The following is a 6,000-nucleotide window of genomic DNA, read 5'->3' on the forward strand; positions in this document are numbered from 1 at the left end:
TTTTACACAAGTGCTTAAAACTTTTAACAGCAGGCTACTGTAGCTTTGCAGGTAGATTCTTGAAACATCTTGGAGACATTGCCATATATTAATATTATTTATTCATGAATTAAGAATTAAAAATTAAGAATACTATTATAGAATACCGAAATCCCACACAAATCGAAAATACACACATAAACAGAAGGTGGTAGTATTATGGGTGGGACTGTAAACTAAAGGCAGGCCTGGTAAAAAGATCTATCTGTCTCTATTATAAAATAGCACTTCAGCAGAATTTTTGCACCTGAAGACACAAAGGACGACAAACAAACAACATCAGCAGCAATTGTCTGGGAAGGACTCCAACAGCAGAGCCAGAGGGCCCCAGATTTGTGGGCCCCTCAGCTCCCTCAGAACCTCACTTGGGAGAGAAAAGTGACTCATCACTTTTTTCTGGCCTGTTGGTATTGTTTATATGAACCTCTATTAACCTTGATTAGATCCAAGAGTGACTGGGGCACTGCTGTGTTTTCAGTATAAAGCATATTTAACACATTATGACCAGGCGTAATTTGTCACACTGCTGTTATTTTCATATAATTTTTATACTATTACATATATTTTTTTTATATTTTCATATTTAATATTTTCTGATTCTATTTTAATTTTAGTTCAAACTTTAGCCATTTAAAATATGTCTATTTAGTTTTTGTTAAGCTTTAGTTATTTTAGTACTTCATCATAAACTAAACGAAAATGAGAAATGCTACTGTACCTTGGCAACTAGCTGAAATAAGTATAATTTATTTATTTACTTATTTAAGATTTACATTTCAAGTAATGAAAATGTTATATATAAATAAATAATTTCAGACCTTTTCCCCCTTTACTGTGAAAATTACTTCCTAAGCAATGACACAGTATTAATATATATTAAAATAGAAAAGTGATTTTAAATTGTAATAATTGTAATACAAAATTACTTGGTGAAGAGACTTCTTGTACTGTTAAAGCATTTGTACTGAATAACAACAGTATTTATTCAAAACAGAAATCTTTTGTCACAACATAAGTCTTTACTATCACTTTTGTATCAATTTAACAAATCCTTGCTGAATAAAAGTCTTTCAAGGAAAAAAAAAATAAAAGATTTGTACTTTTTAATTATGCTGTTCTTTCTAACCTTTTTCCTACCAAAAAAAAAAAAAAAAAAAAAAAAAAAAATCAAGTTTCAAAAATATTAAGCAGCACAACTGTTTTCAACATTGATAATAAATCAGCATATTAGAATGATTTCTGAAGGATCATGTGACACTGAAGACTGGAGTAATGATGCTAAAAATTCAGCTTTGCCACCGTAAGAATACATTTTATTAGTATTTTAAAAAGAAAACAATTCAATTTGTAGTAATATTTCACAATATTATTGTTCTTACAACTTGTTTATTAATAGGTGCATCAAATGTAGGTAGAAATAGCAGAGCATCTTGGGGAAAAGATAGGGCAGAGAGAGATAAATAGAGAATGATGGGTTTTTGGTCCTAAAAACAAGATGGGTAAGCAAGAGTCCCCACTATACAAACACAATCTTCTTTATCTTGATTCCCCCTTCTTTGCTTCAGCCTCCCTTTCCTTTCCTTTAAAAAGGTCAGCTACATGCAAATACTGCAAATGCCACAGTATGGAAGCTAAAGAACCTCTGCAGTCACACACATTGATTTAGCTAGCCTATACTTTTTTTCTGGAATAACTGTGTGTGTTCTAAGCATGATCTCACACACATACAAACTTTCACTCTTTTCAGTTTTGTCAGTCATAGTCATAACCACCATCTTGTTGCTAAGTCTTTCATTTGGTAATTATGTATCCAAGTGATGGCACCACTTTGCTTTTCGGAATACAGCATATGTCTTCGGTTGCTGTGGGATACTCGTCATGGGGCATCCAGTCAAACAGTTCTGAGTGCAGTGATTAACCTTCAGCATTGTACTTGGACAAAAACTGGAGTGGAAAGTAAAGTGGAGCATCACTTTTATGTGTGTGTGTGTGTGTGTCTCTCTAACAGTAAATTTGCATGTGCATAAAATTGTTTCTGGGTCATTAACCTAAAAAAATCTATCCAGGATTGTTTTATTTCTTCTAAGAGCACAATATATCCTTATTTACTGTTCATTTCTCTCTCCTTTACCCTTAAAGGGATAGTTCAGCCAAAAATGCTGTCATCATTTACTCACCCTAATGTCATCCCAAACCCAAACAGTATGACTTTCTGGCTGCCTTGCTGTCCAGTTTGTTAATAACTTCACTTTATCAACTATTTCGTTTAACAGCTTCTCCAATTACCTTTTCTATTTTTTCATGAATTAGTATATAAATAAAGTGCTCTCCATAAGTTGGAACAGTAAAGACAAAATTGCTCTGTTGGCTGTGGAGTCAAGACATTTGCAAATATGAATAAAAGATGAATATGAGACAAAACTACAGAATGTCACATTTTATTATTAGCCGTTTCAACACATATATGTTTTACCAACTAAGAAGTTCAGCACTTTTAGAGTTCATCCCACTCATTGATGTGAGCATAAGTATTGGAACAGTTGAACATTAAGCAGATATAAAAGATTAAAAGCTATTATTTAGTTGCAGATCCCTTGCGCACAATCACAGCAGTGAGTCTGTGACTTGGTCTCATCCTTTGAAATACTTTTCCCAGCCTTTAATGCAGCCAATTCCAATTGTTGCTTGTTTTGGTGAGTTTCTGCCTTTACTCTCCTCTTCAGCTGGTGAAATTCATGTTCAATCGGATTTAAATCTGAAGACTGACTTGGGCAATCTAAGACTTTCCATTTATTTGCCTACTCTAATATTCTAATACAACTCTAATCTTGCCTTTCTATTTTTGGTGCTGGTCAGAGGTTTGCATCTTGCTGTGTAGCATCTGTAATTCTGTGTCAAAGTCTCCTGAGGACAGTAAATTGTCAAGAGCATCACCCCAGCTTTCTGGAAGTTGTTGGTGATTTTACAGACACGTCTTTTAGGGTTCATTTTCACAGCTTTTATGATTTGTCTGTCATCAACTACTGTTGTTTTCTCAGCCGATCAGGTCATTGTTGGTTGCTGGTGGTTTCCAAACTCTTGATTTCTCCATGCCCTTTGTTTTTGCTAGAGCTCTAACTGACCTCCTCTTTTCTTTTAGCATCCGAATTGCTTGCTTTTCTCTCAAAGTCAGCTCCCTCGTCTTCATCCTGGTTTGTGTGTCATCATCGAATGCAAGATTCAGAATACAGAAGTAATGGATATAACTTATACGACACATTGCCTGCTTTTAATATCTGAATAATCAATGCAACAGGACACAGCTGATCACTTAGAAAGACCTGTGAGGCAACTGTTCCTATACTTATGCTGACATCAGATAGAGGGATGAAACTCTAAAAGCGCTGAACTTCTTAGCTGGTAAAACATCTGTGTTGAATCACCCAATAATAAAATGTGACATTCTGTAGTTTTGTCTCATATTCATCTTTTAATCATATTTGTAAATGTCTTGACTCCACAGCCAACAGAGCAATTTTGTCTTTACTGTTCCAATACTTATGGAGAGCACTGTAAATTGTCTACTTTTATGGTACGTTTTTGTCATTTTGAGCACAACCGCCCAAATCCCCAATTTTTTTTCATTAAAGGAGACTAGGGATAGACGATATTAGATTTTTGCCAAGATCTGATATGCTGATATTTTTCTAATCATTTTGGTTGATAGCCGATGCCGATATTTTTTACCTTTGTTTTGAAACAACACCAAGTCTCTCCTGTGCGGACGTTATAAACAAATAATTTTAAATTTTGGTTTGTTTTGAACAAAAACATCTTTAATAATGAAAGTACATTGAAAGCCTTGAAAATAACTAATAAAATCAATCTCTGCTGTGTTTTCTCTCTCAGACAGATGCAGTTGAAACCGTAACATTTTATTTGTGGATTTAACATTATTAGATGGCTCCTTATATTTAAGTTTTCATAATCCATTTGAAAAATGCATTACAAAATAAATCTGTATATATTAAGTTATTTAATTTACAACTGTTATGTTTGTCATTTTTATGCAAATACTGCTATAACTGTCTCTCCAACGTCCCTGTACCCCTGGTTAGTAACCTGAAGCTCCAAGTGCATTCCACCCTAGTGGAGAGCCCCGAACCTTGTGAGGTTCGGACGATCCTATCTGACTACCTGGCGTTCCAGGATGTGTTCAGTAAACAGGCAGCCACGACGTTACCACCGCACCGGCCATGGGATTGTGCCATCAACCTGCTGCCTGCTGCTGCTCCCCAAGGGTCGAGTATACCCCCTGTCCATCCCGGAGCTCCAGGAGGCCTTCTGCACTGCTCCCATCCTCTCACATCCCGAACCCCAACTCCCATTCATAGTGGAAGTGGATGCCTCCACCACCGGCGTGAGAGCAGTGCTGTCTCAATACCACGGAGAGCCTCCCCGACTCCACCCTTGCGCTTACTTCTCCAGGAAGCTTTTCCCAGCGGAGCGGAACTACGATATTGGAAATCGGGAGCTGCTCGCCATTAAACTGGTGCTGGAGGAACGGAGACACTGGCTGAAGGGAGCTCAACACCCCTTTATGGTCATCACGGACCACAAAAAACCTGGAATATCTCCGAAGTGCTAAGAGGTTAAACCCCCGGCAGGCTCGCTGAGCCCTCTTCTTTACCAGTTCCAGTTTTTCATCACCTGGGATGTCTCCCAGTACGTTCATGGATGCTCAGTCTGCGCCATCTCCAAGACTCCACATCACTTACCCGCTGGAAAATTAGAACAATTACCCATTTCACGTCGCCCCTTGTCCCACGTCGGAGTCGACTTCGTCACAGATCTCCCCAAGGCAGAAGGTTATACCTGCATACTCGTTGCAGTTGACAGATTCTCGAAAGCCTGCAAGTTAATTCCCCTCCGGGGTTCACCCACAGCCCTCGAAACAGCAGAGGCCCTCTTCCATAATCTCTTCCGCACCTTCGGCATCCCGGAAGATGTCGTCTCTGACCGTGGGCCACAGTTTGTCTACCGTGTCTGGAAGGCATTCTTCAAACTCCTCGATGTCACCGTCAGTCTCTCCTCAGGGTATCACCCCCAGACTAACGGCCAGACTAAGTGGAAGATTCAGGAGATTGGGAGATATCTCCGGGCCTACTGTCATGACAACCAGCACAGCTGGAACCACTTTCTCCCATGGGCCGAGTATGCACAAAATTCCCTCAAGCAAACCACTACTGGCCTCACCCCTTTCCAGTGCATACTCGGCTACCAACCCCCTCTGTTTCCCTGGACAGAAGAGCCCTCTGACATTCATTCACTGTCGACCACTGGTTCTGAGCGAGCGAGAGAGTTTGGGACTCAGCTCATGTCCAACTCCAGCAGGCAGTGTGGAGAAATAAGACCTATGCAGATGCCCGTCGGTCTGCCACCCCTGTCTATCGTCCTGCAGATAAGGTCTGGCTCTCCACCCGGGATCTGCGTTTCCGCCTGCCCTGCCGGAAGCTGAGTCCCCGCTATATCGGTCCCTTTACCATCGAGAGGCTAAATGAGGTTACCTTCCGTCTCCAACTCCTGCATGGTATCGTATCCATCCAGCATTCCATGTCTCACTCCTCAAGCCTGTCTCTCCCTCTATCACAGAACCCAACGAGCCTGCAGTACCTCCTCCTCCCGAGATCGAGGAGCCCCTAGTCTACAGGGTGCAGGACATCTTGGACTCTTGGCGACGGGGTGGTCGTCTGGAATATCTTATTGACTGGGAGGGATACGGGCCGGAGGAAAGATCCTGGGTGGCACGGGACGATGTGCTGGATCCCTCTTCTCCTGGCCGAGTTTCACCAGAACCACCCTGACAGTCCCGCAACCAGAGGCCGTGGCCGACCCCGTTTATAGGGCATCAGGAGCCACCCCTGGAGGAGGGGGTACTGTCAGAGAGTCACCACAGTCACCGCAGTCTCTACCAACGACACT

This window comes from Barbus barbus (assembly GCF_936440315.1).
Source record: "Barbus barbus genome assembly, chromosome: 13".
Lineage (NCBI taxonomy): Eukaryota > Metazoa > Chordata > Actinopteri > Cypriniformes > Cyprinidae > Barbus > Barbus barbus.